Consider the following 22,926-nt stretch of genomic DNA (forward strand, 5'->3'; position numbering starts at 1 on the left):
CCCTACACATAAATATTCTGGAACTAAGGGCCATTTACAACGCCCTAAGTCAGGCAAAATCCCTGCTTCTACACCAGCCAGTACTGATCCAGTCAGACAACATCACGGCAGTCGCCCATGTAAATCGACAGGGCGGCACAAGAAGCAGGATGGCAATGGCAGAAGCCACAAGGATTCTCCGATGGGCGGAAAATCACGTACTAGCACTGTCAGCAGTGTTCATTCCGGGAGTGGACAACTGGGAAGCAGATTTTCTCAGCAGGCACGACCTCCACCCGGGAGAGTGGGGACTTCATCCAGAAGTCTTCACGCTGATTGTAAATCGATGGGAACGTCCACAAGTGGACATGATGGCGTCCCGCCTAAACAAAAAACTAGAGAGATATTGCGCCAGGTCAAGGGACCCTCAGGCGATAGCTGTGGACGCTCTGGTGACACCGTGGGTGTACCAGTCAGTTTATGTGTTCCCTCCTCTGCCTCTCATACCAAGGGTACTGAGAATAATAAGAAAACGAGGAGTAAGAACAATACTCGTGGTTCCGGATTGGCCAAGACGAGCGTGGTACCCGGAACTTCAAGAGATGATCTCAGAGGACCCATGGCCTCTGCCGCTCAGACAGGACCTGCTGCAGCAGGGGCCCTGTCTGTTCCAAGACTTACCGCGGCTGCGTTTGACGGCATGGCGGTTGAACGCCGGATCCTGAAGGAAAAGGGCATTCCGGAGGAAGTCATTCCTACGCTGATTAAAGCCAGGAAAGATGTAACTGCAAAGCATTATCACCGCATATGGCGGAAATATGTTGCTTGGTGTGAGGCCAAAAAGGCCCCAACAGAGGAATTTCAACTAGGTCGATTTCTGCATTTCCTACAAGCAGGAGTGTCTATGGGCCTGAAATTAGGCTCCATTAAGGTACAGATCTCGGCTCTGTCGATTTTCTTCCAGAAAGAACTGGCTTCACTACCTGAAGTTCAGACGTTTGTGAAGGGAGTGCTGCATATTCAGCCCCCGTTTGTGCCTCCAGTGGCACCTTGGGATCTCAACGTGGTGTTGAGTTTCTTAAAATCACATTGGTTTGAGCCACTTAAAACCGTGGATCTAAAATATCTCACGTGGAAAGTGGTCATGTTGTTGGCCTTGGCTTCGGCCAGGCGTGTGTCAGAATTGGCAGCTTTGTCATGTAAAAGCCCTTATCTGATTTTCCATATGGATAGGGCAGAATTGAGGACTCGTCCTCAGTTTCTCCCTAAGGTGGTATCAGCTTTTCACTTGAACCAACCTATTGTGGTGCCTGCGGCTACTAGGGACTTGGAGGATTCCAAGTTGCTGGACGTAGTCAGAGCCTTGAAAAATTATGTTTCCAGGACGGCTGGAGTCAGGAAAACTGACTCGCTATTTATCCTGTATGCACCCAACAAGCTGGGTGCTCCTGCTTCTAAGCAGACTATTGCTCGCTGGATTTGTAGCACAATTCAGCAGGCGCATTCTGCGGCTGGACTGCCGCATCCTAAATCGGTAAAAGCCCATTCCACAAGGAAGGTGGGCTCATCTTGGGCTGCTGCCCGAGGGGTCTCGGCTTTACAACTTTGCCGAGCTGCTACTTGGTCAGGGGCAAACACGTTTGCAAAATTCTACAGATTTGATACCCTGGCTGAGGAGGACCTTGAGTTCTCTCATTCGGTGCTGCAGAGTCATCCGCACTCTCCCGCCCGTTTGGGAGCTTTGGTATAATCCCCATGGTCCTTTCGGAGTTCCCAGCATCCACTAGGACGTCAGAGAAAATAAGATTTTACTCACCGGTAAATCTATTTCTCGTAGTCCGTAGTGGATGCTGGGCGCCCGTCCCAAGTGCGGATTGTCTGCAAAACTTGTACATAGTTACTGTTAACTAAAGGGTTATTGTTGAGCCATCTGTTGAGAGGCTCAGTTGTTTTTCATACTGTTTAACTGGGTATAGTATCACGAGTTATACAGTGTGATTGGTGTGGCTGGTAAGAGTCTTACCCGGGATTCAAAATCCTTCCTTATTATGTCAGCTCGTCCGGGCACAGTGTCCTAACTGAGGCTTGGAGGAGGGTCATAGTGGGAGGAGCCAGTGCACACCAGGTGACCTAAAAGCTTTCTTTAGTTGTGCCCAGTCTCCTGCGGAGCCGCTATTCCCCATGGTCCTTTCGGAGTGCCCAGCATCCACTACGGACTACGAAAAATAGATTTACCGGTGAGTAAAATCTTATTTTTTTACAAGTAGCCCGCAGTACCCGGTGGTTTTGTCAACAGAGGGGATAAGGCTTAGACCTGGAGCCCCTCCCCCAGCCCCAGGCAGCCACTTTCTGCAAATGTTCCTGCCCTGGAGCTGAATATCTGTCTCTCCCTCACTCCCTGGCAGTGTCTGCGGCGCCATTATCCCTCAGCTCACTGTTCCTGGGAATGCTTGGGCAAATCCTCCTATGTAAAGCCGCCTGGTTGTCAGTGCTGTGACTTTACAAGACACTTAAGTGTTCTACCTGCCTTTTTTAGTCAGTGTTAGTTAAGAAAGAGTGCACTTAGTCAGGGTTTCCTAGTACAATTACCCTGTGATATACATCCAGTTCTTACTGTGTACTGTTATATCTATTGTTGTATAGCTGTGTAAGCTAGGCCAGTGCAGTATTATTGTTAGTAATAACCTCTGCATTGTACAGACTGACTATTTGTGTGTGCATTTGATAGCTGAGTGGTGTCCATTTCGTGTCTTTCACTCAACCTGCTATCCCTATATTCTATAACCTGAGGGGGCTTGGTGCGTCAGGTTTTATCTAATATAGGATTTTCACAAAGATATTCTGTATTACGTACTTTTCTCTGTGATTTAGTCAACATATCTCTCCTTTATCTCTGCTGGTGCTGACTACACTGCGCAGGGGTTTGGGCTAGAGGTATTGTGCTGCTGACAAATTGTACTGTGTTACCTGATACTGCAAGTTATATCATGTCTGCTTCTGAGGGTAACGGTTCTGGGGCTGAACACACTGTCGGTGTTGCTGAAGCCGCAAATACCTATGAGGAGAATATAGCAGCTTTGGGCTCTGGTTCTGGGGGCTCCTTGCCCCCCAGTGGGATGGTGGCAACGGGGGCAAATAATGACCCGCCGTGGGCCGCTTTTTCCACGCTTCTGCATACGCTAGTTCATAAACTAACACCCCCTATGGGACCCCCAATGCCGTTGCAACCGTTTGTGGTCCCTGCAGCTAACCCGCCATAGGCGGACGATTTATCTGCTCAAATAAAGACGTTGAACCAGTCCCTGACTACTAAAAAGTCTGACCGTCGCTCGCCTACGTCCAAGGTGTCGTCTAAGCGAGCGCTTGTCTCCTCACAATCCACTGCTGTCACTGACACCTCGTCGGATGAAGACGGCACTTACACTGACCCCACAGGTTCTGACTCTGATACGGCTGATGGGGAGGGTGGTTCACATGTGGATGTTCCTGATCTTTTGGAGGCTATTAAGTTAATTTTACAGATTACGGATGATCCCGAGCCATCCGTTCCTCCTAAGAAACCAGATAGGTTCAAGCGTCAGAAAGTGATTATTCAAGTTTTACCTCACTCTGACCACCTAATTGATATACATTAGGAACCCTGGGAAAACCCGGGTACGAAGTTTGTGCCTCAAAAGAAGATGCTGGCTCGCTATCCCCTCGTGCCGGAGGTGTCTTAAGAATTGTGAAACGCCTCCTTCAGTGGACTCACATGTGGCTAGGATGGTGGTTTCCTCAGCTCTACCGGTCACCACCGTCACATCTCTAAAAGAGCCTACGGATAAACGTGTGGAGGGTTGTCTGAAAGCGATTTACACCCTCACGGGTGCTGCACAAAGGCCCACTATTGCCGCTACTTGGGATGCAGAGGCCATTGAAGCATGGGCCTTGAAGTTAGATGCTGAAATCTCCTCTGACCATGCTAGACAATGCTTGTCTTATATTGTCACAGCTTCTCGTTATATTAAAGATGCGGCTTCTGATGCCGGTATCCTGGCAGCCAAGGCCTCTACTACGTCAGTCCTGGGTCGCCGGATATTGTGGCTGAGATCCTGGTCTGCAGATCTGGACTCTAGAAAAACCCTGGAGGTAATCCCTTTTAAGGGAGATATTCTGTTTGGGGAGGATTTAAATAAGATTGTGGCTGACTTGGCTACTGCCAAAACTGCCTTTCTGCCAAGTACTGCTCCTTCTGTGTCGAAGGCTAAAGGTACTTCCTTTCGCCCCTTTCATCCTTCAGGTAAAGCAAAAGGTCAGGCGTACAACAAGCAGGTCCGCACTTCCAAACCTGGTAAACCTAAGCCCAAAAGGGGACGGCTTCTAGGGTATACCCAGGAATGTTTGAAGACCACTTCAGATGCCTGGGTACGGGAAGTCGTCACTCGAGGTTACTCCATAGCCTTCAAAAACTGACCCCCTCATCGATTTTGCCAGACAGATGTCCCATTGGACAAGACAAAGGCAAACACTCTACATTCGGTGGTACAGACCCTCCTGGATACAGGAGTCGTAGTACAGGTGCCTCTTGCGCAGAGGGGCCGGGGGTACTATTCTCCGCTGTTTTTAGTCCCGAAACCGAATGGGTCCTCCCGGCCCATTCACAACCTCAAGGCATTGAACAGGTTTGTGAAGGTTTCCAGGTTCCGGATGGAAACCTTTCACTCTATAGTACTGGCCTTGGAACCTGTGGACTTCATGGTCTCCCTGGATATACAGGATGCTTACCTGCATATTCCTATAGCAGTGTCACATCAGCAATACCTGAGATTTGCGATTGGCAACTACCATTACCAGTTTCGTGCGTTACCTTTTGGTTTAACAACGGCTCTGTGAATCTTTACAAAAGTCATGGCGTTGATGACGGTGATACTCCGCCGTCAAGGGGTCAGGATACTGCCGTATTTGGACGACTTGTTAATCCTGGTAAATTCCCCAGAACTTCTCCTGCGTCATCTAGATGTGACGGTCCGGTTTCTGCAAGCCCACGGGTGGCTCATCAACTGGAAGAAGTCATCCCTGATCCCTGCTCAGAGCATGGTGCATCTGGGAGCACTATTGGACACTCACAACCAGCGGTTGTTCCTGTCTCAGGAGAAAGTCCTGTAACTTCAGGACAGGATTCGTTGCTTCCTATCTCGTCCGCAAGTGTCGATACATTCGGCGATGCAGGTGCTGGGCCTCATGGTGTCGGCATTCGGCATGGTGGAGTACGCTCAATTTCACTCTCGCCCTCTCTAGAGGCTGATTCTAGCCAAATGGGACGGCCTGCCTCACCGGATCAGGTCTCAAATTATCTCATAGACTCCGGAGGTCCGTCTGTCGCTGCTCTGGTGGCTCCGGGACCAACGGTTGTGGAGGGGCCGTCCGTTCTGGATATCCGACTGGGTCCTGTTGACAGATGCCAGTCTAAGAGGTTGGGGCGCGGTGCTAGAGCAACACTCCCTTCAGGGGCGGTGGACCAAGAAGGAGTCCCTCCTCTCGATCAATATTCTGGAGTTGCGGGCGGTCTTCAATGCCTTGAACCTAGCCCAGGATTTAATTCAGAACCGTCCTGTTCAAGTACAGTCGGACAACGCCTCCACAGTGGCTTGCATAAATCATCAAGGTGGCACTCGAAGCCGCCTAGCAATGAAGGAAGTCTCACGGATTCTACAGTGGTCAGAACGCCATCTACCGGCCATATCGGCAATATTCATTCCGGGAGTCCTGAATTGGGAAGCGGACTTTCTCAGTCGTCAGGACGTGCATGCCGGCGAGTGGGGCCTCCATCCAGAAGTGTTTCAACTCCTATTGGAAAGGTGGAGCCATCCAGACGTAGATCTGATGACGTCTCGACACAATCACAAGGTTCCAGTCTTCGGAGCAAGGACAAGGGATCCTCAAGCAGCATTCGTGGATGCGCTGGCGGTACCCTGGAGGTTTCGACTGCCGTACGTGTTCCCTCCGGTGTCACTCCTGCTCAGGGTAATTTGGAAGTTCAAGCAAGAAAAAGGTATTCTCATAGCTTCTCATAGCTCCAGCGTGGCCCAGACGGCACTGGTTCTCAGACCTGCAAGGCCTATCGTCAGAGCGTCCAATTCTACTTCCACAACGCCCAGACCTCCTCGTTCAGGGCCCCTGTGTCTACCAGGACCTAGCCCGGCTGTCTTTGACGGCGTGGCTCTTGAAGCTTCCGTCTTAAGGGCTAAAGGGTTTTCTGAGGCGGTCATTCAAACTATGTTGAGGGCCCGGAAACCGGCTTCGGCTCGGATTTACTATAGGGTCTGACATTCTTACTTTGTTTGGTGCGCATCTAGCGATTATGACGCTTCCAAGTTTAGTATAGCCAAGTTGTTGGCTTTTCTTCAGCAGGGCCTGGATTTAGGCCTGCGTCTGGCCTCCCTCAAGGTTCAAATATCTGCTTTGTCGGTGTGGTTTCAGAGAAAAATTGCGACCTTACCTGATGTACAGGGTGTGTTGCGTATCCAACCTCCCTATGTCCCGCCTGTGGCTCCTTGAGACTTGTAGGTGGTTTTGGAGGCGTTACAAGAGTCTCCGTTTGAAACTCTTGGTTCAGCTGATCTTAAGTGGCCTTTCCCTTAAGGTGGTGTTTCTGCTGGCTATTGCATCAGCTAGAAGAGTGTCGGATTTGGGTGCCTTGTCTTGTAGTTCCCCATATCTGATATTTCACAGTTAATTCGTTCCACCTTACCCAGGAGATTGTGGTTCCGGCACTTGTTTCTCCTGATCTGTCTTCCAAAGAGCGGTCTTTGGATGTGGTACGGGCTCTCCGTATCTATGTGAAGAGAACTGCTTCTGTTCGGAAATCTGATTCTCTCTTTATTCTGTTTTGGATTTCACAAACGGGGCTGTCCTGCTCACAAGCGGACTTTGGCCTGATGGATTAGAATGGTGATTGCACATGCATATGTGAGAGCTGGTCTGTCAGCTCCTGCTCACATTACGGCCCATTCTACTCGGTCTGTTGGACCTTCTTGGGCGGCCCGCCGTGGTGCGACCCTTGAACAATTGTGCATGGCGGCTACGTGGTCCTCAGTGAACATGTTCATTAGGTTCTATGCCTTCGATACCACCGCTTCCCAGGATGCTTCCTTTGGACGCCGGGTTCTTGTGCCCGCTACAGTGCGTCCCCTCCCATAAGGAACTGCTTTAGGACATCCCCAATGTCTATCCTTGTGGAGCCCAGTGTACCCCGCAGCAGAAAACGAGTTTTATGGTAAGAACTTACATTTGTTAAAACTCTTTCTGCGAGGTACACTGGGCTCCACAAGACGCTCACCCTGACGCACTTAGCTTCTTTGGGTTGGTATGGCATTAGCCGCTGACGCTTCTCCTGTCGTGAGAGTGTGGTGTTTGTGGCAACTGGCAGTTGTCATCTCTTTTACTTGCTACTGCATTGGCCTGGTTAACAAAACTGAGCTCCTGTGCACGGAGGCAGGGTGATATAGGAGGCGGCGCTATGCATCTTGGGAAGAAGGTCAAAGCTTTTGAGCCTGTTGGTGCTTCGGATCAAGATCCTACGCTACACCCCCAATGTCTATCCTTGTGGAGCCCAGTGTACCTCGCAGAAAGAGTTTTAACAAAGTTAAGTTCTTACCATAAAACTCGTTTTTATTGACAATAAGAAATCCTCCCTTACATTCCCTGCGTCTAAGGAATTAAACGCATTGTTTGAAAAATCCTGGGAAAACCCAGAGAAAAAAAATGCAGATACCAAAAAGGGTTCTCATTGCTTTTCCTTTCCCTGAGGAGGACAGGAAAAAGTGGGAAATCCCGCCTGTAGTAGGTTGTCTAAAAAAAGTGGTTTTACCTGTCCCTGGGTCCACCGCTTTAAAAGAGCCGGCTGACCGTAAGATTGAGACTACGCTCAAATCATTATACACAGCTACTGGCGTAGCGTTAAGACCCACTATTGCTTGTGCATGGATAGTGGATAAGCCATAGTACAGTGGTCAGGCAGATTACTAGAGGAATTAGATTCTATGGATAGAAGTGACATTGAATTGTTCTTGCGTCACATACAGGACTCTGCAGGTTTCATGGTGGAGGCTTTGAAGGACCTTGGCCATCTTAATGCAAGGGCTTCTTCCATTGTTGTCTCGGCACGCAGGGGACTCTGGCTGCGCCAATGGTCTGCAGATGCGGAATCCAAGAAGAGTGTGGAGAACCTGCCCTTTAAAGTTCAGGCTCTGTTTGGGGAAGCGTTAGATGCATGGATCTACACGGCAACTGCGGGTAAGTCAACATTTCTTCCCTCAGCAACACCGCCTACTAGGAAATCTTATCCTACGTCTTTCGGACCGCAAAAGTTAAAAAGTCAAAACCCTGTTCCACTTTCTTTAGAGGAGGTCGGGGGAAATCCAGAAAACCTGCACCAACAGGTTCCCAGGAACAGAAACCTGGTTCTGTTTCCTCAAAATCCTCGGCATGATGGTGGACCTCCCTGCCTGGAGATCGGGCAGATGGGCGCAAGATTAAGAAATTTTCAGTCATGTCTGGGCGTCATCAGGCATAGATCCCTGGGTACAAGATATTGTTATCTAGGGGTACAGACTGGAGTTTCAAGAGCTCCCACCTCACAGGTTCTTCAAATCAGGCTTACCAGCTTTGCTGACAGAAAGGGATATCCTACAGGAAGCCATTCAAAAAATGGAAAAGGCAAATGTCATTGTTCCAGTTCCACCTCATCTGAAAGACATAGGTTACTACTCAAACCTGTTTGTGGTACCGAAACAAGATGGTTCGGTCAGGCCAATATTAAACCTAAAGTCGTTGAATCCTTATTTGAGGGAATTCAAATTCAAGAGTCTCTGAGAGCGGTGATCTCAGGTCTGGAAGAGGGGGAATTTCTAGTATCCCTGGATATCAAGGATGCATACCTTCACATTCCGATCTTGCCGCCTCACCAGGCTTATCTAAGATTTGCGCTGCTGGACTGTCACTATCCGTTCCAGGCACTGCCGTTTGGCCTCTCCACGGCACAGAGGGTGTTCACCAAGGTCATGGCGGAGATGATGCTACTATTCCGCAAGCAGGGTGTGAACATAATTCCTGATGTGGACGATCTGCTGATAAAAGCGTCTTCCAGGAAGTCGCATCTGAAGCCGACAAGGAGACTGTCCTTCCTGGGGATGATCCTCGACACGGAAGTACAGAGGGTGTTTTTGCCGGAGGAGAAATCGTTGGTGATACAAACAATGGTCCGGGATGTCCTGAAGCCAACCCGGGTATCGGTTCATCAGTGCATTCGCCTTCTGGGGAAGATGGTTGCCTCCTACGAGGCTCTACAGTACGGAAGAAATCATGCACAGTCTTTCCAACTGGATCTCCTGGACAAATGGTCGGGATCTCATCTTTACATGCACCAGAGAATTTGTCTGTCACTGAAAGCCAGAATCTCGCTCCTCTGATGGCTGCAAACCTCTCACCTCCTAGAGGGCCGCAGGTTCGGGATTCCGAATTGGATCCTCCTAACCACGGATGCAAGTCTCAGGGGTTGGGGAGCAGTTACCCAAGGGGAAAACTTCCAAGGAAGGTGGTCAAGTCTGGAATCCATCCTTCCAATAAACATTCTGGAACTAAGGGCCGTGTACAACGGTCTTCTACAAGCGGCACCTTCTGAAAGATTTGGCCATTCAAGTTCAGTCGGACAATGTAACGACTGTGGCCTACATAAACTGATAAGGCGGAACGAAGAGCAGAGCTGCAATGTCAGAGGTAACAAGAATCCTCCTCTGCGCGGAAAAATACGCGGTGGCGCTGCCAGCAATCTTCATTCCGGGTGTGGACAACTGGGAAGCGGACTTCCTCAGCAGACATGATCTTCATTTAGGAGAGTGGGGCCTCCGACCAAAGGTGTTCGCAGAGGTGACAAGTATTTGGGGCGTACCTCAAATAGACCTGATGGCTTCCCGCCTCAACAAGAAGCTTTGGAGGTACTGTTCCAGGTCGAGACGCCCTGGTAACTCCGTGGGTGTTCCAGTCAGTTTATGTGTTCCCTCCACTTCCACTCATCCCATGGATTCTCTTAACTAATCAAAAGATCAAGAGTTCAGGCGATCATCATTGCTCCGGACTGGACAAGAAGGGCTTGGTATGCGGATCTTCTGGAGTTACTGCTGGAAGATCCGAGGCCTCTTCCTTTTCGAGAGGACCTTCTGCAACAGGGGTTGTTCGCTTATCAAGACTTACCACGACTACGTTTGACGGCATGGAGGTTGAACACCAGATCTTCACTCGGAAGGGCATTCCGAACAAAGTTATTCCTACCCTGATGAAGGCTAGGAAAGGAGTAACGTCTAAACACTACCATCGAATTTGGAGAAAGTACGTGTCTTGGTGTGAATCCAAGAAGTTTCCTATGGTGGAGTTTCAACTAGGGCGGTTTCTCCTCTTTCTGCAAGCAGGTGTGGATGTGGGCCTGCGTTTGTGCTCCATAAAAGTCCAGATTTGGGCCTTGTCCATTTTCTTCCAGAAACAATTGGCGGTCCTCCCTGAGATTCAGACTTTCTTGAAAGGGGTTTTGCACATCCAGCCTCCCTTTGTGCCTCCTATGGCACCTTGGGATCTTAACGTGGTGCTGCAGTTCCAGCAGTCGGATTGGTTTGAACCTTAACAGGAGGTTGAGGTCAAGTTTCTTACTTGGAAGGTGGTCACACTATTGGCATTGGCATCTGCTAGACTTGTGTCGGAGTTGGGTGCATTGTACAGCAAGATCCCCTACTTGATATTCCATGAAGATAGAGCTGAGCTCAGGACGCGTCGGCAATTTCTTCCGAAGGTTGTGTCGGCTTTTCATATGAATAAACCTATTGTGGTGCCAGTGGCTACTGACTACTCAGTTACATCAAAATACTTGGATGTTGTAAGGGCTTTGAAGATTCTGTGACGAAAAGTTCTTTTCACATAAAAATCAGACGCTCTGTTTGTCCTTTATGATCCCAACAAGGTTGGGTGTCCTGCTTCTAAGCAGACTATTTCTCGCTGGATCAGGTTTACTATCCAGCATGCTTATTCTAGGACAGGCCTGCTGTGTCCAAAATCTGTTAAGGCCCACTCTACTCGTAAAGTGGGTTCTTCCTGGGCGGCTGCCCGGGGTGTCTCGGCTTTACAGCTTTGCCGAGCGGCTACTTGGTCAGGGTCGAACACGTTTGCTAAGTTCTACAAGCTCGATACTTTGGCCTCTGAGGACCTAGGGTTTGTTCAATCGGTTCTTCAGGAGACTCCACGCTCTCCCTCCCGTACTGGGAGCCTTGGTACATTCCCATGGTACTAATGTGGACCCCAGCTTCCTCTAGGACGTAAGAGAAAATAGGATTTTAATTACCTACCAATAAATCCTTTTGTCGTAGTCCGTAGAGTATGCTGGGCGCCCACCCAGCGCTTCGTTTTCCTGCATTTGTTACTTAGTTAAGTACTGCATTGTTACTTGGCTAAGTAATGTTGTTCAGCCGTTGCTGAATTGTTTCAAGCTGGTCAGCTTGGTTTTCTGTTATGTGTGAGCTGGTGTGAATCACTCCACCATCTGTGTATTTCCTTCTTACGAAGTATGTCCGTCTCCTCGGGCTCAGTTTCTAGACTGAATCTGGTAGGAGGGCATAGAGGGAGGAGCCAGCCCACACTATTAAACTCTTAAAGTGCCCATGGCTCCCAAGGGACCCGTCTATACCCCATGGTACTAATGTGTACCACAGCATCCTCTACGGACTACGAGAAAAGGATTTACCGGTAGGTAATTAAAATCCTATTTTCGTGTTTCTCACACATATTGTTATCCCTATATTCTGTACCCTGAAGGGGGCTAAGTGCATCAGGGTTCTCATATGATAGTGTTTCACAGGATATACTACTTTGGTATTTTTCTCTGTGTTGTACAGTCACCACATACCTCTTAAATCCTCTGTTTGTGCTCTGCTTTACCGTCACACTATACAGGGTTTTTTTGTCAGGTAATTTGTCTGCTTATATTGTACTATTACACCTTAAGGTTACGCTTACATATAAAGTCTGCTACACAGGGTGCTAAATCCATGGCTAATCCTGCATGCAGTGCTGACGCCACGGATTAGTCGGAGGAAAACATGGCAGCTGGGTGTTAAGGTACTGGGGGTTCTATACCCAATGGTCAGTCTGCAGCAACGGGGGCAAATCAAGACCCACCTTGGGCGGTTTTCTCTAATTTACCGACTACGCTAGTAACTAGACTTGCGCCCCCTATGGGACGTTCTGTGCCATTACAGCCACATATTGTCCCTGCAGTTAATCCGCCGTGGGCAGATACACTGTCCTCTCAGTTACAGCAATTAAATCAGTCTGTGGCTAAAAAAAAAATCCTGACTCTCGCCCGCCTAAGACCAAGGGGTCCTCTAAACGGGCCATTACTTCCTCACAATCCACACATGTTTCAGATACTTCATCTGCTGAAGATGGCGCTTACACTGACCCCTCAGACACTGATGCAGATGCTTCTGATGGGGAATCTCTGACACAGGTGGATGTTCCTGACCTCTTGGAGGATATCAGGCTGATTCTTCAAATCGATGATGACAAAGAGCCTCAAGCTACCTCTAAGTAACCAGATAAGTTTAAATGTCAGAAGGTTACTAAATTCATTTCTCATACGTCCTAGGGGATGCTGGGGTCACATCAAGAATCATGAGGTATAGACGGGATCCGCAGGAGACATGGGCACTTTAAGACTTTCAAATGGTGTGACCTGGCTCCTCCCTCTATGCCCCTCCTCCAGACTCCAGTTTAGGATCTGTGCCCAGTGAGACTGGATGCACACTGAGGAGCTCAACTGAGTTTCTCTGAAAAAGACTTATGTTAGGTTTTTTATTTTCAGGGAGAACTGCTGGCAACAGTCTCCCTGCTTCGTGGGACTTGGGGGATAGAAGTCAGACCTACTTCTGTGAGTTTCAAGGCTCTGCTTCTTTGGCTACAGGACACCATTAGCTCCTGAGGGTTTGATCACTAGGTACGCCTAGGGGCTCATTCCCAGAGCATGTCTGAGCTGGAGTGCTTTCCACAAACGGCTGTGGGAGTGACCCTGTCGGTACCGCCGACTCCTGATGGTACTTGGTACATGTGTGTCAACATGTAGGTGGATGAATGTTTTTCCCAAGAGAAAACTATATTAGGGACACAGACGTGTGTGGGTGGCCCTGTCGGCACCACCAATATATGACTGGGAATGTGATGCATATCAGAGAGGTGTGTGTGTGTGTGTGTGTGTGTGTGTGTGTGTGTGTATATATATATATATATATATATATATATATATAATATATATGTGTGTGTGTATGTATGCAAAACGGCGGCACTCCTAGGGAACTTCTATATTTGAAATAATGACAGAGACTGCGCCCTGAATAGAAGGTAACGTTTCAGCTGTATTTCAGCTTTCGTCAGTGGTGTGTATATATATATATATATATATATATATATATATATATATATATATATATATATATATATATATATATATATGTATATGTAAAAAATAGAAGTAATCCGCGCCTAATAATGCCTAGAAAATGATGGTGGGGACATAGAATGATATTTAGTGAAAAAATGGGACAAGCACTTATCTCAGATAGGAATCTTCGGTCCTCAGACCAATATCGTCACAGTAATATGCAAAAGAGAAGAAGAAACAACCAGTAGTTCCTATCTGAGATAAGTGCTTGTCCCATTTTTGCCCTTTATACGGCAGGATTGCCGTTACCGAGTTAGGTGAAGGCCCATTCTACTAGAAAGGTGGTCTCGTCCTGGGCGGCTGCCCGGGGAGTCTCGGCATTGCAACTTTGCCGAGCAGCTAGTTAGCAAACACCTTTTGCTAAGTTTTACAAGTTTGATACCTTGGCCGATGATGACCTCATGTTGGGTCATTCGGTGCTGCAGAGTCGTCCGCACTCTCCCGCCCTTTCTAGAGCTTTGGTATAACCCCATGGTTCTTGATGTGACCCCAGCATCCTCTAGGACATATGAGAAAATAGGATTTTAATACCTACCGGTAAATCCTTTTCTCTTTGTCCGTAGAGGATGCTGGGCGCCCGTCCCAGTGCGTAGTGTATCTGCAGTTATTGGTTGTGGTTACACACAGGTTGTGTTTCGGTTTTTGTCAGCATAGTGCTGAAAATTCTTCATGCCGTTGGCTTGTGTTCTATTGAATGCCACGTTCTGCGGCTGCTTGAGGTGTGAGCTGGTAAGATGGTTTAACAATAAATCCTTTCCTCAAAATGTCCGTCTCCCTGGGCACAGTTGCCTTAAACTTGAGTCTGAAGGAGGGGCATAGAGGGAGGAGCCAGGTCACACCATTTGAAAGTCTTAAGGTGCCCATGTCTCCTGCGGATCCCGTCTATGCCCCATGGTTCTTGATGTGACCCCAGCATCCTCTACGGACTAAGAGAAAAGGATTTACCGTTAGGTATTAAAATTCTATTTTTACCTCATTCTGACCACTTGGTTGATATTCGTCAGGAATCCTGGGAAAATCCAGGAAAGAAACTTTCCCTGACTAAGAAGATGCTAGCTCGTTATCCCCTCGCTGCAGAGTTAAGTAAACAATTGGGAAACACCTCTGCCAGTGGATTCACAAGTCGCGCGTCTGGTGGTGTCCTCTGCTCTGCCTGTCACTCTGCTCTGCCTTTCACTACCGTCACCTCGCTAAAGGAACTGACGGATAAGCGTGTGGAGGGTTGCTTGAAGTCCATTTATTCTCTTGCTGGAGCTGTGCATAGACCCACTATTGCGGCTTCTTGGGCGGCAAAAGCTATTGAAGCCTGGGTTCAGGAAGTTGAAGCAGAACTACCGTCTAATTTTCCTGATAATGCTAGACAGTGTCTTTCGTATATTATTACAGCCTCTCATTATATTCTGGAGGCAGCATCTGATGCAGGTGTCCTGGCGGCCAAGGCATCTACTACGTCAATTCTGGCTTTCCGAATTCTCTGGTTGCGGTCCTGGTCAGTAGATCGGGAATCTAAAAAGACCTTGGAGATGATCCCTTTTAAGGGAAACATTCTTTTTTGGGAAGAACTCAACAAGATTGTTGCTCACTCAGCATCAGCTAAGACTGCATGTCTGCCTATACTTCTCCTTTGGTTCCGAAGGCTAAGAGTACTTCCTTTCGTTCCTTTCGACCTCCAGGTAAAGCAAAGTCAGGCATACCCAAAACAGGCTCGCACTTCTAAATCCGCTAAGCCCAAACCTAAATGTGCCTGGGCTGCCCGTCAGCCTGCTTCCAAAACAGACAAGCCTGCTGCATGACGGGACGGGCCTCCCTCTGGGGATCCCATGGTGGGAGGCCGACTTCGACGGTTTGCTCAGGCGTGGTTACAGACCACTTCGGACGCCTGGGTAAGGGAAGTCACGGATACGCCATCTCTTTCAAGAAACGTCCCCCTTGCCAGTTTTGCTCAGCAATCATCCCTTCAGATCAGGTGAAAGCAAAAACTCTACACTTGGTGGTACAATCTCTCCTGGATACAGGAGTGATAGTGCCCGGTGCCTCTGGCTCAGAGAGACAAGGGGTACTATTCCATGCTGTTCCTAGTACCGAAACCGAATTGGTCTTCTCGGCCCATTCTCAATCTCAAGTCTTTAAACGAATTTGTGAAACTTTCCAAATTCCATATGGAAACTCTTTGTTCTATTGTTCTCGCTTTGGAGCCCAAGGACTATATGGTATCCCTGGACATACAGGATGCTTACCTGCATATACCTATTTCAGTGTCACTTCAGCAATACCTGCAGTTTGCTATTGGCAACCTCCATTTTCAATTCCAGGTCTGAACCACGGCTCTACTCCGCCGTCAGGGTATCAGGATCATGCCATATCTGAACGACTTGTTGATCCTGGCGAATTTCCCAGAGGTTCTCCTCTGTCATCTGGAACTGACGGTCCAATTTCTGCAGCCCACGGGTTTCTCATCATCTAGGAAAAAATCTTCGCTGGTCCCTGCTCAGAGCATGGTGCACCTGGGAGCATTACTGGACACCCACAATCAGCAGTTGTTTTTGTCTCCAGAGAAGGTCCTGAAACTTCAGGACAAGATAAGATGCTTCCTCTCTTGCATCGCAGAGTGTATCGACACACGTGGGCAAGTACTAGGCCTCATGGTGTCTGCTTTCGACATGGTAGAGTACGCTCAATTTCATTCCCGCCCTCTGCAGCGGTTGATACACTCTAGTTGGATGGCCTGCCTCATCGGATCAGGACTCATGATCTCCAAGACTCCAGAGGTCCGCTTGTCACTGACCTGGTGGCTACAGGACCAGCAACTGAGCAGAGGTTGTCGCTTCTGGATCTCCAACAGGGTCCTTCTCACGACGAATGCCAGTTTGCGGGGCTGGGGCGCAGTGTTGCAGCAACACTCTTCAGGGTCGGTGGACCAGGGAGGAATCTCTCCTCCCGTTATTCATTCTGGAGTTGCGTGCAGTGTTCAATGCATTGATGCTAGCCCTGCCTCTAGTACAGAACAGGCCTGTTCAAGTACAGTCTGACAACGCCATAATGGTGGCATACATAAATCGTCAAGGCAGCACTCGAAGCCGCATGGCAATGATGGAAGTATCAAAAATCCTTTGTTGGGCAGAACGCCATCTGCCAGCCATATCAGCAGTGTTAATTGCGGGAGTCCTCCACTGGGAAGTGGACTTCCTCAGTCGTCAGGACGTACACGCCGAAGAATGGAGTCTTTCAACTGCTAGTGGACAAGTGGGACCTACCAGATGTGGACCTGATGGCGTCTCGACACAATGTTCCGGTCTTCGGAGCAAGACAAGGGATCCTCAAGCAGCGTTCGTGGACGCGCTGGCAATTCCATGGAACTTTCAGCTGCCGTACATGTTCCCTCCGGTGTCGCTTCTGCCCAGGGGGGTGATTCAAGCAAGAAGGAGGAATACTACTTCTAATCGCTCCAGTGTGGCCCAGACGGCATTGGTTCAAAGACCTGCAGGGTCTCTCGATAGAGCTCTGCTGCTTCCGCAGCTCTCAGACCTCCTCATTCAGAGCCCTTGTATCTACAAGGATTTGGCCCGGCTGGCTTTGACGGCGTGGCTCTTGAAGCTTCAGTACTGAGGGCCAAAGGTTTTTCTGAGGCGGTCATTCAAACTATGTTGAAGGACTGTCAACCGGCTTCTGCTCGGATTTATCATGGGGTCTGGAATTCTTATTTTGCTTGGTGTTCAACTAACAATTATGATGCATACAAGTTCAGTACTGCCAAACTTTTGGCTTTCTTGCAACAGGGCCTGGACATGGGCCTTCGTCTGCCCTCCCTCAAGGTTCATGTTTCTGCCTTGTCGAAATGGTTTCAGAGCAAAATTGCAACTCTGCCTGATGTTCATACATTCACTCAGGGTGTTTTACGGATTCAACCTCCCTATGTCTCGCCTGTGGCTCCTTGGGATTTGGCGGTTGTTCTGGATGCCTTCTCCGTTTGAACCTCTTGTGTCTGTGGACCTTAAGTGGCTTACTATTAAGGTTTTGTTTCTGCTGGCTATTGCCTCTGCTAGACGGGTTTCAGACTTGGGTGCCTTGTCCTGTCGGTCACCCTTTCTGATTTTTCACAGTGACCTGGCCGTTCTTAGAACTCGCCCTGGTTATCTGCCTAAGGTGGTGTCGTCTTTCCACCTTAACCAAGAGATTGTGGTTCCGGCCTTTTACCTCTCCAGGTTTATCCTCCAAAGAGCGGTCTTTGGATGTGGTACGGGCTCTCCGTATTTATGTGAAGAGAACAGCTTCTCTTAGAGATCAGATTCCCACTTTGTTGTTCTTGGTTTTCACAAACGTGGCTTGCCTGCTAATAAGCAGACCTTGGCCAGATGGATTAGAATGGTGATTGCACATGCTTATGTACAGGCTGGCCTTCCAGCTCCTGCTACCATCAAAGCCCATTCTACTCGGTCTGTTGGACCTTCTTGGGTGGCCCGCCGTGGGGCGACCCTTGAACAATTGTGCAAGGCGGCTACGTGGTCCTCAGTGAACACGTTCATAAGGTTCTATGCCTTCGATACTTCTGCATCCCAGATGCTTCCTTTGGACGCCGGGTTCTTGTGCCCGCTACAGTGCGTCCCCTCCCATAAGGAACTACTTTAGGACATTCCCAATGTCATTCCCAGTGGAGTCCAGTGTACCCCGCAGCAGAAAACGAGTTTTATGGTAAGAACTTACCTTTGTTAATTCTTTCTGCGAGGTACACTGGGCTCCACAGGGCGCCCACCCTGACACACTCAGCTTCTTTGGGTTGGTAAGGCATTAGCCGCTGACACCTTCTCCTGTCGTAAGAATGTGGTGTATGTGGCTACTAACGGTTGTCGTCTTTTACCTGCTACTGCATTGGACTGGTTAACAATGCGGGGTTATAGAGGAGGCGGCGCTATGCATTCTGGGAACAGTCAAAGCTTTTAGTCTGTTGGTGCCTCGGATCAAGATCCTACTCCACACCTCAATGTCATTCCTTGTGGAGCCCAGTGTACCTCGCAGAAAGAGATTTAACAACTGTAAGTTCTTACCATAAATCTCGTTGTTTTTTTTTCCTGCTGCGGGGTACACTGGGCTCCACAAGGAATAACATCGGGGTGTAGAGTAGGATCTTGATCCGAGGCACCAACAGGCTCAAAGCTTTTACTGTTCCCAAGACGCACAGCGCCGCTTCCTCTATAACCCCGCCTCCGTTCACAGGAGCTCAGTTTGTAAGTTTGTGCCATGCAGTAAGCAAGCAATGCAGCCTATATTATAGCTTAATTTCAGGAAAAAGTAAGAAATTTGAAGACTTCAAGGGCTGCAGCTTTCATGTATGTCAGATAGACATCCTCTGCTGTAGCTCCGTCACTCCCCCAGCGGCTCTGTATACTCCTGCGCCCTGGTTGCCGGGTCACTACAGCGGAGGCTCTGGTGTCTTTCCTGTCAGTCACACACACACACACTCGCCGCTGCCCTCCGGGATCGCGTGGCCGCAGGTACAAGGGGAGGTAAGGGGTCTCTTTGGCCCACTTTTATCGCGATCCGGCGCGGCTGTGGGGGGGGCGGGCCGCACGCGCTGGCGTGGACACTGTAAAGGGCAGCCGCTCCACTAGTCATCGGGACACATGGTATAGGTGGGGGTTTTTCTCTTCATAAAACCTTGTTTTATTACAGCCCGCAGTGCCCGGTGGGGAAGCCAGCAGGGGGATAAGGCCTAATCTGTAGCCCCTCCCCCAGCCCCAGGGCGCCATTTGGGTTTATGTTCCCGCCCTGGAGCTGCATATCTCTCCCTCACTCCCTGTCAGCCACCATCACATGGAGCTGCGCTGTTCCTGGGACTGCTGGGGCAAATCTTCCACTGTAAAGCCACCTGCTCGCCAACGCTGTGCATTTTACAGGACACTTAAGTATTCTACCTGTCAAGGAACAGTGTTAGTTAAGAGAGAGTGCATACATTCAGGGGTTGTGTGGTACAAACACCCTGTGATATACATCCAGTGTCTACTGTGTTTTGTTATATCTATTGTTTACATATATAGCTATACTGAGTATCACTTTGTATTGCTAGTCCAGTGCAGTTTTATGGTGTATAATTTCTGCTTGGTATGCTTGTGACTGTATATGTGTGTGTGCATGTAGCTGCTGCCTGGCTACCATCTTAGCTTGCTACTCCTATATATTGTAACCTGAGGGGGCTAATTGCGTCAGGTTTATAAACTGATATAGGCATTTTACAAGATATACTTGCTGTGTTTTTTTTCTTTGTGATTTATAGTCACCATATATCTCTTGGATTCCCAGTTTGTGCTGATAGAAAGTCGCACTACAGTGGGAATTCTTGCTAAGGTATATCGCAGCTAAGATTGTACTAGGTTGCATGATATTGTGCTTATCATTATGTTAGCTACATGAGGCAACGGAACTGGGGCTTCTCCCACATTGCGTGGTGGTGATGCTGCAGTCATTTTTGAGGATAACATGGCAGCAGAGAGTTCAGGTTCAGGGGGTTCCTTACCCCCCAGTGGGTCTGTAGCACCGGGGGCAACTAATGGACCCACCTCGGGCTAACTTCTCCACATTGTTGAATACGCTGGTAACTAAACTTACGCCCCATGTGGGACCTCCCATGCCACTGCAGCAATTTATGGTCCCTACAGTCAATCCGCTGTGGGCGGATCAAATCTCAACATAGTTACAAAACTTAAACCGATCACTGACTTAAAATAAGTCTTACTCTCGCTCCCCTAAGACTAAGTCGTCTTCTAAACGGGGGATCCCAGGGTGGGGGGCCGGCTTCTAAGTTTTGCCCAGAAATGGTTGAAGACCACTTTGGATACCTGGGTAAGGGAAGTCGTCACTCGAGGTTACGCCGTACCCTTCAAGAACCCTCATTGATTTTGCCTGACAGAGGCCCCTTTGGATCCGATGAAGGCAAACACTCTCCATTCGGTGGTACAATCCCTCCTGACCACAGGAGTGGTGGTACGGGTGCTTCTGGCTCAGCGAGGCAAAGGGTTCTATTCACCGCTGTTCCTAGTCCCGAAACCGAACGGGTCCTCGCGGCCCATTCTCAATCTCAAGTCCTTGAAGAAGCACGTGAGGATCTCCAAGTTTCATATGGAAACTCTTCGCTCTGTTGTTCTGGCCTTAGAGTCTGGGGACTATATGGTCTCCCTGGACATACAGGATGCCTACCTGCATATTCCTATTGCAGTGTCTCGTCAGCAGTACCTGCAGTTTGCGGTGGGCAACCTTCATTACCAATTTCGGGTGTTCCCCTTTGGTTTCACAACGGCTCCCCGAATTTTCACCAAAGTATTGGCGGTCATGACGGCTACACTCCGCTGTCAAGGGGTCAGGATCCTGCAGTACCTAGACGATTTGTTGATCCTGGCAAATTTCCCAGAAATTCTCCTGTGTCATCTAGATCTGACTGTCCAGGTCATGACAGCCCACGGGTGGCTTGTCAACTGGAAGAAATCATCCCTGGTTCCTACTCGGAGCATGGTACACCTGGGAGCGTTATTGGACACTCACAACCAGCAGTTGTTCTTGTCTCAGGAGAAGGTCCTGAAACTTCTGGACAGGATTCGATGCTTCCTATCTCGTCCGCAAGTGTCGACTCATTCGGCAATGCAAGTGCTAGGTCTCATGGTGTCTGCTTTCGACATGGTGGAGTATGTTCAATTCCATTCTCGCCCTCTGCAGAAGTTAATTCTGACCAAGTGGGACGGCCTGCCTCACCGGATCAGATGATCTCCTCGTCTCCGGAGGTCCGTCTGTCACTGAGCTGGTGGCTTCAGGACCATCGATTGAGCAGGGGCCTTCCCTTCTGGATATCCAACTGGGTACTACTGACGACGGATGCCAGTCTGAGAGGTTGGGGCATAGTGTTGGAACAACACTCCCTTCAGGGTCGGTAGACCGGGGAGGAGTCTCTACTCCCGATAAATATTCTGGAATTGCGGGCAGTGTTCAATGCGTTGGCAATGGCCCAGCATCTAATACAGAACAGACCTGTTCAAGTGCAATCGGACAACGCCACCACGGTGGCATACATCAATCATCAAGGCGCCATTCGAACCCGCATGGCAATGAGGGAAGTATCACAGATTCTTCAGTGGTCAGAACGCCATCTGCCGGCCATATCCGCATTGTTCATTCCGGGGGTCCTAAACTGGGAAGCGGACTTTCTCAGTTGTCAGATTGTACACGCCGGAGAGTGGAGCCTCCATCCAGAGGTGTTTCAACTTCTCGTGGACAAGTGGGGCCTTCCAGATCTGTACCTGATGGCGTCTCGACACAATCACAAGGTTGCGGTTTTCGGAGCAAGGACAAGGGATTCCCGAGCAGCGTTCGTGGACGCTCTGGCAATTCCATGAAACTTTCGGATACAGTGTGTGTTCCCTCCGGTGTCACTCCTGCCCAGAGTAATACGGAAGTTCAAGCAAGAAGGAGGAAACCTGCTTCTGGTAGCTACAGCATGGCCCAGGCGGCACTGGTTCTCCGATCTACAGGGCCTCTCGTTGGATCGCACCCTTCTACTTCCACAACGATCAGACCTCCTCGTTCAGGGCCCTTGTGTTTACCAGGACTTGGCCCGTCTGGCTTTGACGGCATTGCTCTTGTAGCTTCCATCCTGAGGGCCAAGAATTTTTCTGAGGCATTAGTTCAAACTACTGTATGTTGAAGGCCCGTAAGCCGTCTTCTGCTCGGATTTACCATAGGGTCTGGAATGCTTACTTCACTTGGTGTGCATCTCATAATCATGACGTTTTCAAGTTTAATACGGCCAAACTATTGGCCTTTATACAACAAGGCCTGGACATAGACCTTCGTCTGGCCTCTCTCAAGGTTCACATCTCTGCCTTTGTCGGTTTGGTTTCAGAGAAAGATTGCTACCCTACCTGATGTTCATACCTTCACTCAGGGCGTGTTGTGGATTCAACCTCCTTACGTTCCACCTGTGGCCCCTTGGGATCTGTCGGTGGTTCTGGAGGCCTTGCAAGAGTAATCCGTTTGAACCTCTTGCGTCTGCGGACCTTGAGTGTCTCTCTTAAGGTTTTGCTTTTGCTGGCTATCGCTTCAGCTAGATTGGTCTCGGACTTGGGTGCCTTATCCTGTAAGTCCCCCTATCTGATTTTTCACCGTGACCGGGCAGTTCTTAGAACGCGTCCTGGTTATTTCCCAAGGTGGTGTCTTCCTTCCACCTTAATCAGGAGATTGTGGTTCCGGCCTATAGTTCTCCTGAGGTGTCATCTAAAGAGCGGTCTTTGGATGTGGTACGGGCTCTCCGTATCTATGTGAAGAGAACCTCCTCCATTAGGAAATCTGGTTATTTTTTTATTTTTTTTATTGTTTGGTTTTCACAAACGTGGCTGGCCTGCTGACAAGCAGACCTTGGCCAGATGGATTAGAATGGTGATTGCACATGCTTA

At 49.1% G+C, this 22,926-nt stretch overlaps 1 protein-coding gene across 2 annotated transcripts in view; it reads left to right on the forward strand.

Moving 5' to 3' along the window:
* Positions 1–22,926, forward strand: part of TSNAX (translin associated factor X) — a 447,127-nt gene that overhangs the window by 124,790 nt on the left and 299,411 nt on the right. The gene's annotated exons all lie outside the window — the stretch shown is intronic.

Source organism: Pseudophryne corroboree, chromosome 4 (assembly GCF_028390025.1).
Source record: "Pseudophryne corroboree isolate aPseCor3 chromosome 4, aPseCor3.hap2, whole genome shotgun sequence".
In the NCBI taxonomy this organism is placed as follows: domain Eukaryota; kingdom Metazoa; phylum Chordata; class Amphibia; order Anura; family Myobatrachidae; genus Pseudophryne; species Pseudophryne corroboree.